Raw genomic sequence first — 11,697 nt, forward strand, 5'->3', positions numbered from 1 at the left:
TGCACTCTAAGGCATTATTTGATCAATAAGAGTGCAACTAGGAGGGCTCAGACCTGTATGCTACACCACTGGGCAGTAGGCTCCTGCTGGTGGGGTTACTGCTCGTGAGCTTGAGTTAAACAGAAATGACGGGAGACTGTCTTTCTGTGCCTCAGGTAACTGTTTTGGCCTTGGTCTGTGGTATTGGGGTGGGGAGTGCAGTGCTGCTGGGCTTAGCCTGGGGACAGAGGTGGGCGTGGGCATTGGAATGGTGCGGACCACCCTGGACCTGGCCCTACTGAGGATCTTGAGAGTTTTGGCCTGGCCAACAAACCACTAATGCTGGCAAAGAGAAGCTTTCGCCCCCATAGGCTGTTCACAACAGTCACTCAGTTCATTTCTTTTGGGGGCTTGTATTGGTGTGACTTTCTGTAACCTCAATCATTAATAGAAGAAGGATGGAGGGAGGTGCACAAATGCATTGACCCTTGGGCACCGGAGACCCTCGTTATGCCACTGCCTCATTAAGAAATCAGCCTGATGAAACTGAAATATCACCTGCCTGCCAATCAAACCAAGAGCAGAAGACAGGAATAACTTGTACTTTTGACACATTTAACTTAAAACGATGTGCCAAGCAGTTGCAAGGACCCTCACTGTAATGTATACTTGATAGGGAGCTGGTTGGGTGGAAGGCAGAAGCAATGAGGGAAAGGATGCAAGTTCAAACAGGTTGCAGCTTGGTGATTTGGCATGACCTGGCAGAAAGTCACCACTGGATGGGTGGGGGGGGGAGTAGCTGAACGCCTCTACTGTTTTGAACAGTAACCTACCATCCAGTCCTCCTCACACTTTTATTTAGAGGAGCTGCCAGCCCAGCCCCCAGTTTTCAGCTGCCGCTCAGGAGCTGATTCTGCAGCTTGAGTCAGAAAATTCTTCGGGAAGGTTTCTGAAACTCTGTGGCAATCCTGCAGCAAAAACCCCTTATTTTATGTTACAAAAATATATTTTTCTGAACTCTCTGAGTAATTCGTACTCTTCTGAGTTTTCAGTTTGGGTGGTGGAAAAGGGATCTTAGTCACTAGTGCAGAGAAGAGAGGAAAGGGGACCAGCGTGGGGAGTGGGTCATAGTAGATGATGGCAGACGTGGCCATCCAGTCTGCTCAGCTATTCCTACAAGTGATCATACCTTAGCCCTCCCCAGCCTGCCAATAATGTCCCAGCTCCTTTTGGATACCAACCCAACTACTCCAGGGCCTGCTTCTTTTATCTGCCCTCCCTTCACTTTTGTCCTTAATCACAGCTCCCCTTGCGATATCGAACAGATGGCCCCCAGTCTGGGAGGACCGTACCCTTCATGTACAGTGCTCAAGGGCAGGCAGCATCGGAGCTCTCCGTGGCATTTTTTGTTGAAGTTTAAAGGAGAGGCATTTTCCCCATCTCTGGTAAACTGGGCCTCATAGTAGGAAGGAGACATTTTACCTCTCTGGTCCACAACCTGGGTGAAAGGAATGACCTCAGTTTTTGCAGTTTGCCGAGGAGTTTGGGATTTTACTTTTGGGGGGTTTCCTTTAAATCTCCTCGTTCTCACTCTTGGAGAAAAGTCCCCCTGGGATGAGAGATGCTCTTTTTTTTCCATCTCATATCCAGTGGATGGATGGGTGACTCTATTCCGAGTGACTGCGTATTTTAGTGAAGAGTTTTTCCTTTTGTTCAGGAGAAGTAAAGTTTAAATTGGAACACCCGGCCAGGTGTTCAGTCTGCATCCATTCAGCAATGTACACCTGGCAGAGAGTCGTTCCCCCCCCCCCCCTATACCTGGAGGCCTGGCCGTTTATCCTCTCCTCTTTCCGAGAATCCACACCTCAAGGCTGTTGGACTGTACAAGGACTTAGCCCCAGGACTGAGTGTGACCCTTGGCTTCCCAGATACCAGGATAAGGGCTACATTTGCAATACTGCAACCTCGACCATTTTTGGCTCCACCTTCTGTATTATGAGGCATTCCACCACTACCTCCCCTATTCTATGAAGAAATATAGTCTGATGTTGCTTGATGATACTCCTAGGTCTACCCCCCACCCCCTGAGGTCTCTGCCCTGACTGGGGCACAATGCTGTCTCGCCAGCCATCACGCACTCTTCCCTTGGATTTCTGCACCCTGAATGAATGATTCTGCGCAGTGATTTTACAGTGAGGGAAACAATGTTGTGGCCCTTGCCATAGTTGTAGAATTTTTGGAAACCAGAGTACTTGATTGTCTGCTACAGAGTGGCACAGGGTGCACTGTCAGGTTGAAAATAAATCCTATGTACAGTGTAATATTTCAAAAGTACACAAGGCAAGTAGCCCTGGCAGCACACATGGCAGTGGGATACTGACAGGCATGCAGATGCGAGACCAAATCACTCCTATCTCGGGAGTTGCTGTATTGGCTTCCAATTAAACGGCGAGTGCAGTATCAGCTTGCAACTCTAACCTGCAAATAATTATACGGTGAGATAACTCTTTCGGTGAATGCTATACTGCGTGTTTATAAACCTGCATGCTCTTTGGGGTCTGCTAATAAGAACTTATTGGAGGTGCCATCAGCTAAGCTGGCACGAGAGAACGAGCTTTTCCCACAGTCGGTCCAAGATTGTGAAACTCCCTCCCAAAACAGTTGCCATCTCTGGCATGTTTTAAGTCATTTAAGAAGGCTTTAAAGCCGTACTTGCTCTCACGAGCTTTCACTGAAGGCTAACCTCCAGGACTTTTAGCTCTATCTGCTGCTGCAAAGGTAATTTCATGTTTACTTGGCCTATATTTCTTGCACATATTGATGTTTTGATTGTTATCTCCATTTTAATGAGGTTTGTTTTAAGATGTGCCCGGCCTCAACTATGTTCTGAGAACAAACTAGAAATTCTTTTAAATAAATAAATACTCTGAATTAAAAAGTGGACTGTTAAGCATTATTTGAAAATCTCTCAGTAACGGTAGCTGTCCCACAATTCCCCTGAACTCCCTCAAGCAGATGTGTTAGCAAAACAGGTCAGGAAATTACTTTACACTTACTGGATAAGATTATTAGTCCATTCTAGCCAGGATATCATAAATGTACTGCAGGAAGGATTCTGAGTGATCCCAGTCCTAAAAGGTCATGTGCGACCCTGTTCTGTACCTGGCGGGCTGCTCCCAGATGTTTGGGGGAAGCTGCACAAAACAGCTTACAAGCTCCCCCGGGGAATGTTTAAATCCGCAGCAGCACTTCTGAGCCTGAGCAGTCTTCCGTTCTGCATCCTCACCCTAAGATGGTTTAGGGGCATCAAGGTGGCCTCCCCTAATTATTTGGTTGTTGAGGGAGGGGGAGGGGACGCTGGCATTTTCTTCCTGTTCCTTTGGACTTGTAGCTCAATGGGAACCAGGGCCAGGATTTAGCTCCACAGCCTTCATTCCCAACTTACCAGGGGATATCTCCCCCTATTGTGTATCTCCTCCCAACTCTCTTCTCCCAGCCATTGCAGGGCTCCTTCAGAGAGCTGCAATCATGAGCCTTAAATCCGGTCATTAGGGGCTGCCATTGTACGAAGACCGGGACCCCGCTCCCCTTTGCACCATCCCATCCACAGCCCTGGCCAATCCAGGGAGCGAAAGAACGGACCCAGAGATCCAACCCCGGTCCAGGTCCTCCAGACAGTAATGCGCAGCACTGCCACTGAGTCACAAAGCCAATGTTACAAGAGTCTACAACACAGGTTTCAAACTTCTGCAGCAAAGTCCATACAATTTTATATGCAGAAGAAGCTATTTTTTTTTTATTGAAAACCTATCATTTCTAAACTACTTCTTGAAAATAAAAGATTTTTCCAACCTGTTTTGTTTGAATCTTTTTTTTTTCTTTTCCAGTTCGCTTTTCCCACTATTTTCTGCTTTTTAGTTCTAGGTTTTTTTTTCCCTTCTGCCTCTTCTCAGACTTCTTTCTCTCTGGCATTCTTTTACTCCCATTGTCCAAAGTGCCTTTCCATCTCACCTGCCTCTACCAGTCCCTCCTTTTCACTGCTCCTCACAGGTCCACCCCTCTATTATCAGTCCTCTCCCACATATCAACTCTTCCTCAATGTCTGGTCTTAACCCTCCCCTTCAGTTTCCAGCCCTTACTCCTCTCCATCTACCCTTCTCTTCCTCATTCTGATTCCTTCTCCTCTCCTCCTTCCCCAATCTCACCCTCCCCTTCCTTCCTTCCTTCCTTCCTTCTCTACTCCTCTTTCCCTCCCTCCCCCCCCCCCCTCTTCCCCCCGGGGCAGTTTGTGGACAAAATGGCAGAAAGGGCAAAGGCTGCTTCTGGCCACCCCCTTTCCCTTTCGATCGGGCTCACCTGCTCACGGATTCACAGACTGATTGAAAGGGCAGGCTTGGTGCCCCTGGTGCTGCTGGCCCTGTTTGTCCGCCCCTAGCAAATGCCCTGCTTCCTCCTTCCTCCACACCCTGCTTCCCTCACCACCGTAGTCACTGCCAAGCACTAGAAGCCCAGCAGGAAAGTAGCAGGGGGGAGCTGCAGTGCTGAGGGGCCGCTAGATGGTGCCGGAGACCATGTCTGGGGGTGGGGGGGATACACCGTGAGAGTTTGTTGTTGGAGGCCAAGAAGGAAACATGCCGGGGCTTTTGTCAAGTGGGAGCAGGAAGGAGGAAAGCAGGCAGCAGGCTGGGAGAAACGGGGAATGGCCGAGGTGGGTGGCCGGCACCGGCAGGAGGAGGAAGCGGCGGCTGCAAGGTTTCTGCTCTCCTGCTGGTCTGCCTTAGCGGTAAATTCTGCGGCGGCAGCACAGATTCTGCGGCAGCTGCAGCGGCGCAGGAAACCAGGGGCCCCGATTCTATAATGCAAGAAGGCGTTGTGGATTGTACTAGGGCTTATTCGCTACAGCTTTGTGCTAGCTTTGCTTTCTCATGCAAAAAAAATTGTGCCAAACTTATCAACGATCACATCCTATTATTTTCAGTTGGGACAACGCCGTGGGGCTTTTGGTGACGAAGAGAACGTGGCTATTTAATAAACTAACCCATGGAATTGTTGCCTACACCCACTCACTCTGGGGCTAATCAAGAGAAAGAAAAGAGTTTAAAAAGACATCACTGTGGTCAGTCCATCAGCGCTTTCTGTGGAAAGCAAGCATAGCAAGAAAATCAAATGAGAACAAACTAGGAGAGAGAATTTTACACAGAATGGGGAATTTGAAATAGATTTATTCAGACTAATAGTAGCTACCATGTACAGTTACCAGAAAAGGGTCCCAGACAAAGTTATCCCTATCGCTAGCCACGTTCATCTGCCATTAGCCCAGCTGACCACCGAAGGGCACTATTGGTTCACACAAATCAAAGCGTAATTTCTTTAGCACAAAGAAACAAGCATTTAAGTCATTTCTTCGTAGTGAATTTCTCGTTAAATTTATATTTTGGGGGACAATGTTTGGAGTGGTGAGAAGACATTTAAGTTTCAAGAGACAGAGAACTAAAATGTTAGTTTCTCCCTCAGAAGAAAAGCATTTCTTTATTTTTCAGAGTAATTCTCTGTTCCAAGAATCTAATTCTCTAGAGCCAGGGCTGAATTGTATTAATAGTGCTATTGGGAAAAAAAAAAAAACAAGCAACAATGGGCTTTAATGTCTCTATTATTTTTAACAACAAAATCGCTAATTAATTGCCAAGAACTTTAACCAACCTCCCAAAGAAAAACAAAGGAAGAACGTTATTAATAATAAAAGGATTACAGTTTCTGAGCAACGGGGAACCTGAAATGCGTCATGTAAAATTATTGAAAACACATCTCTATTTCGAAATAACAGCTGAGTATAGATACAACGAACGAAACTAAACTAGGAAAATATTTTAATTTCCAGTCGCATGTCCTGTAAGATTGTTCTAGCCGTTAAATAACGTGGATTTCAGTATCTATTGCTTAATTCGTATCCCCCTAAATTAGACTAGTTCACAATGCACTCTGAAATCAGCCTGCAATTCATGCTATAAAAAAAAAAAGCTTCCTGAATGTACTGAGGTAGCAAACGAACTCTTACAAATACTAACCAGGAAGACCTTTCCCGACGTTAATGAAATGCCCTACGACAGCTGTCATACTAAGAATGGCCATTGAGGGGCAGCAGAGCTCCGCAAACCCGAAGCCGAGTCCGGGGTAGAAAGTGCGGGGACCCAGAGCAGTCTCAATTCTCGCATCTTCCCGAGACAGATCCAGCCTCTGGCACCACACTATCTCCCACATCACACAGACACCATCCTGAAACGGATCTGGTTTTTTTCTAGCTGCCTAGATAAATCTTAAATTTTGTTGCTTCACAGCAGTTTCAACACCGTACCGAGCAGATTTTGCTCCCAGGGGTACGTCCGTGTGATTGTTCTTTTAAACCCCCCCCCCCCCCCAAAAAAAAAAACCCAAAACTGCATTTGTGGTTAAATGTGCTCTAGTAGTGCTGCATAAATAGCAGCATAAATAGCAGCACTACTGCTGCCCTAGAATCTGAACTATTTCTTTCAGAAAGCAGAGAGAGAGCGTAAACACCGTCTTAGGCCGCCAAAAATAAAATTCAAATAAACCCTACAAAGTGGTTGCCTAGAAGTGATGCTTGTATTAGGCCGATGATGTTTAAAAATATAAACTTGCGGGACGTTGCCTGATAAAAGGCCCTTCATAGCCCCGAATGTTTTAGTTTTATAACGGGATCAGCCTTACTCAACTCTTTTATTGGCTTCTTTCATTTATTTGAGTTGTTTAGTGGTCTTTAAAATAATAATGATGGTGAAATAATCAAATCTTACAACAGATTAACAAAACTGTTTTATTGTGCTATAGACTGAAGAACGGATTTTTAGAGTAATTTGAAGATGCATTCTGAAACAAGGAATGTAATCATCATACGGTAGCATCATCCTGTGACACCAGGAAAATAAACCGATTACTCCTCAACGGCTCCCAGAGCCTGAAGCAACGCAGCCCCAAATCTCTACCTAGTCATACTGCCTTCAGCCCCCACCCCAGCACACTGACGTCAGAGCCTCTCTCCTGAGGTCAGCAGTGACGCATTAATATCACTTTGGCACAGGAAGGTGTGTGTGTCCAGATGTGTATCTGTAGGTGTTCATGCTTGTATGTGCACTTATATATTCGCACGGAAAGTAATGCCATTGCTAAAGAAAAAAAGTCTCTAATTTCGAAAAAAAAAAAAAGTGCAAACGTCAACTTTAACGATAACAACTTATTTACATGCAGAAGGACATATTTCCATTTGCCCTCAGAGAGCCGCATTTATACCACGTGAGCAGCTTGCAGTATCTCTTATGCTTGCCACATATAAACGGCCTCACCGTGCTTCACCTGAAGTGCCAGTATAATAATTACATTGAATCACATCCATCCGGTGTCGGGGGCCAGTAAATTAACCCTCCAAACCACCATCACCACCACATGCAGTTCAGAAGCCTGGGGCACAAATTCTGTAATAGCAGTCTCCCGACTGTCAATGACTGGATCTGAGGGGTGAATGAAGATCCAGCACAAGGACTCTGCTTGGGAGAGTGACTTATGTTCCTGAGACATTGGGCAAGGTAGGCCACTGCTCCTCCTGCATTCACCCAAGTCACCAGGCGGGAAAGCAGGACCCATTCAGCTTTCTTTCTGGTTTGCAACCTCATTATTCACCTCACTTTCAAACAGGAGGCCTGCCTTGAGCACCTCTCTGTCACAGTAAACCCATTGGCTTTCCTTAGATCTCTCTCTGCATTAGGCCTGAAGATGGCACCCTGGCACAGCAGAAGGGGCAGTGACTGGTGGGTTTTTTCCCCCGGATATGTGGGACAGAGAAGGTATAGAGATGCCACGGATGCTGCCTGTAGAGCTCCAATGCCCTGGGGCACAATTTTAATAGTGTAAAGTGAAAAATAAAGCCTGGTATATGGCCCTAGCGGCTACTACCCTTATCAGAAAGCTCGGGGATAGCCTGCACAGAAGGGCAGTTGCTACCACCCAAAAAAAAAAAAAGCCATGTGGGCAAGTTGGTCTTTCTCTGCCATCTTTCACTATATTCCTGTCAGGCCGATACTATATAGCGCCTGGCGGGGCCTGGTGCTCTTTGCCGCCCTGCCTTAGCCAAATCCGGACTCTGGGCTGGTTTGAATTTCCCTTTACTTGGTACTAAATTGATGGGGTCTTTTAGAAAACGGGATTTCACAGATGAAAATGAAGGTAATACCCCTAACTGAGGGTAGGTAGTAGCCTGCAGAAGCAACTACCATGAGCAACTTGCTGTGCGGACTGGATGGACCATTGGTCTTTATCTGCCATCCTACTATGTGAAGCAGGGTTACCTTGCAAAAACTCAGGGGGAAAAGTCATATTCCTGACAAAGTCATATTCATGAAAAGTGAAAGGAAACAAGAAGGTGACCAGCTGACTATTAACTTTTTTTTTTCTTCCCCTTGAACCTCCCCTAGTCTGCAAGCAACCTCAGCCCTGCTGATACATCTGTATATATATTTTATTTGGTCCAAAAAGCTGGCTAGGAACGTCTTCTGAGCTCCAGAAATTCCATCCAAAAATGTTGAGCAATGCTCTTGGGAGCCAAGAAGCCATTTCCCGGCTCTCCAGCCTGGCAGGAGGTGGGTAGGATGGATCTGCAGCCAATGCTCCTGGGAGCGGGAGAAAATACCCGGGCCCGGCGACACCGCTTCCTGCCAGCCCTGCCCCGAGCCCAAACTACTGGGTCCTGGTCAAGAAGCCACGGGAGACCGAAAGGATGGAGCCAGAGAGGACAGGAAGTCCACGGTACGACTGCTCCCCAAGGAGTCTGCCACATTCGTTTCCTCGGGAGCCCAATTACTGTTCCTGGGCTATTTCTTTCATGCAGGCGAGGAGGTTCCCTTGTCTAAACGCCTTTCTCTCCACTGGCTCCCCTCCCATTAATTGTGAAAATCCACTTACAGGGGGGATAGACAAACACAAAAAAACCCCCCACAAGGATCAGAAAAGGAGGGGGGGGGGGAGAGGCAGAAGGGACCCCCTCCGTTCCATAACAAAGCAGGGGGAAAGGTACCAGAAACAGTTCAAGCAAGCTGGAGACACTGAAGGATGCACACAACAAAACCTGTCCCCGTCGTTTCCATCCAGGAAAAAAGTAGAGCTTGGGTGAAAGTCAAAAGAAAGTCGCGACGTGATAAGAGAGTTTATCATGGAATAAAGCGAGTCTTACCTTACCTTTCAGAAAGCTTTCCCCAAACTCCCCCACATATGTTGACTGCACGGATCATCCAATTACCATTGGCAAACTTTCTACTTCCCTTCTTGTTATGTGACTCATCAAGAAGTCATACATGTAAAGCAAGAGATGTATTCCAGCCAGGAAGGGGAGGAGGTGGGATCCCTCCCAGTCCTGGGAGCCCCGATCCCAGCTCCAAATTCCAGAAATCCCAATTCCAAGGAATGTGCGCCGATGGCCTCTCCTTTCACAAAATGTGTTTAGCATTAGTGCCCAATCTCTTCTGCCTCCGAGGAGACCGTGCCCGCAAGCCTGGGAAGAAAAGGCATCCCGGGGCGCGGGGCACCGGGCAGCAAAGGTCCCCCAACTGCACCAGAGCCAGCGTCGCCTCCACTCTAGGTGTCCGCGCGGAGGATCTGGGAAGCGGACGCAGGCTCCTCGCTTCCTCGCCCCTGCGGAGCCTCCTTGGAAGTTTCCTCAGCGCCAATCCTTTTGCCGCGATGAAGGCGCCTCTCCCATTCAAAGCGCAAAAGAGAAGAGCCCGGTCCTGGGACCATCCCATCCTCCAGGGTCCATCCAGTGCCCCCCCTCCCCCCATTTTCTGCATCTCTAAGCACAGCCTACGTTTTCTTTTGCCTTCCCAGACTACGGTATTCCCGTTTTCTTTTTCCTCGGAATAGATCTACAGAACAACCTTCTCTCTAAGCCCTCTCTCTCCCCCCCCCCCCCCCCCCCCACCCCAATCCCTCTTACAATGTGGCCATCGAATGAGCCACTTTAATCGCCGCTGGCTTTAAAATGTTACAGCTATAGTTGTTTTAGAGACTCATCCCGCCCTTAATTCTCCAGAAATCGATGCCTTTTTAATATAATTAAGGTAAAATCAAGCCCTCGCATCCTCCTGATGGCAGACTCTGCGCTCAGCACTCTGCTGTCAATTGCAAAACAATCCCACATTTTTGCAATGTATTATTTGCAAGATCTATGTACCTTGCTAGCTCTTCAGACTGCACTAAACTTCATATTTAAATAAATCTGTAGAATTCAAGTCTGGTTAGGAATTTCCTCCTGCAGAATTTGAAATTAATCCCTTACCTTCTTGAATATGGTAATCCGTAATTTAAACAACAACAAAAAAAATAAAAAAAGACCCAACAAAGTTTTTTTTTTGTTGTTTTTTTTTTTTTAAGGTCTACGGTCCTGTGACTTTCCTCCTCTTTCTCTCTAGTTTAAACTGCAATGCGCTCAAAAACCGCGTCTTGTAATTGATTCAATGTTATAGTCCATCCTTCCAAGACAAATCATCTGCTTTAAGTAAATAGCTGTCAGGAAATGAAGCTCCTCTGGCTCTCTTCGCAGTAAGAGTCCTCCCCCGGTTCGGGTAGCCCTGGGCGCCCCCTGCCTGTCGGCCGCAGCCGCTCTCTGACTCTTAACGCAGCAGGGCTCAGCTCTCCCCCCACCTCCAGCCACTTCTGGGCGGGGGAGGAGGACTGAAACTTGCCATATGGGAATCTTGCTATCTCAGATTTGCAGTGCTGGAGGGGGTGAAACGCAATTCTATTTCAACCCCAAAAAGGGTTCAGATTTTCATAAATGATCTCTCGGCCACTGGAGAGCTCTTCCCCCAAGTAGGAGGAGGGCAGGAAGGTTTTGTTTGTTTGTTCCTGCTCTACCCTATCATTTTGTGGATACAGCTCAGATGAACATGTGTTGCTCTGATCTGCCACGCAGTAGATTACTGTACTAATGCGGGACGATGACACAGATACAGATTAGAAAGATAAAAAAAAAAAGGCACAGGGTCTGGTGGCACTTTATATAATCTTTATAGAGAGCTAGATATACGGATCGTTCGTAAAAACTAAAAATAGTTGGGCTGCTGGTTAAAGCAATTCTGTGTAAATATACTTAGGCGTAAAAAGATTCAAAGAGAAAGATTTAAGGATCTCAAATTAGAAAAGACTTCAGAGTGATATGTAGGCAGTTACTTGGTGGTTTGCAGCTCTTTGCCGAAGTTTCTTGGATGTGCACTCAACCCAGACTGGGACAGATTTAGCAAACGTCTGTTTCAGTTTTGATCCAGTGCAAAAAAAAAAAAAAAAAAAAGCTTCAAATTTGTCAATGATAACATCCCAACATTTTCAATAGAAAACTGCAATGGCAAAAAAACAACAAAACAAAAACAACAAAAAACCCCCAAACAAAACAACCCTAGAAATATTTTTATATTGAAGCAAAACTGAAGCAATTTTTGGATAAATCCATCGTTATGATTGTAATGGGGTTCTCGACTTTTTTTTAAGCTTAAATCTTTAGTGGGGTAAAAAAAAAAACATTCCAAAGCCTATTCGCACTTTATGCGAAAGGGGGCGCTGCTGCTCTAAAAAAGATAATCGCCACTTCCTAGCGTTCCAAGGCTACTCAGAATATATAGGCACTTTCTCTCTATATAGAGAGATTTTTTTTTTCATTTC

General features: G+C 46.4%; 1 protein-coding gene across 2 annotated transcripts in view; it reads right to left on the minus strand.

Annotated features, from left to right (window-relative positions):
* Positions 1-10,581, minus strand: part of PDGFRA (platelet derived growth factor receptor alpha) — an 83,783-nt gene extending 73,202 nt beyond the window's left edge. Inside the window, exon 1 of one of the 2 annotated variants that reach the window (XM_029587569.1) lies at positions 10,319-10,581. The gene's annotated coding sequence lies outside the window, so the exon portion shown is untranslated. Of the gene's footprint in view, positions 1-9,222; positions 9,398-10,318 lie in introns of those variants that run through there. The other variant, XM_029587563.1, reaches the window with a different exon arrangement.
* Positions 10,582-11,697: the final 1,116 nt, after the last annotated feature.

This window comes from Rhinatrema bivittatum, chromosome 1, assembly GCF_901001135.1.
Source record: "Rhinatrema bivittatum chromosome 1, aRhiBiv1.1, whole genome shotgun sequence".
Taxonomy (NCBI): domain Eukaryota; kingdom Metazoa; phylum Chordata; class Amphibia; order Gymnophiona; family Rhinatrematidae; genus Rhinatrema; species Rhinatrema bivittatum.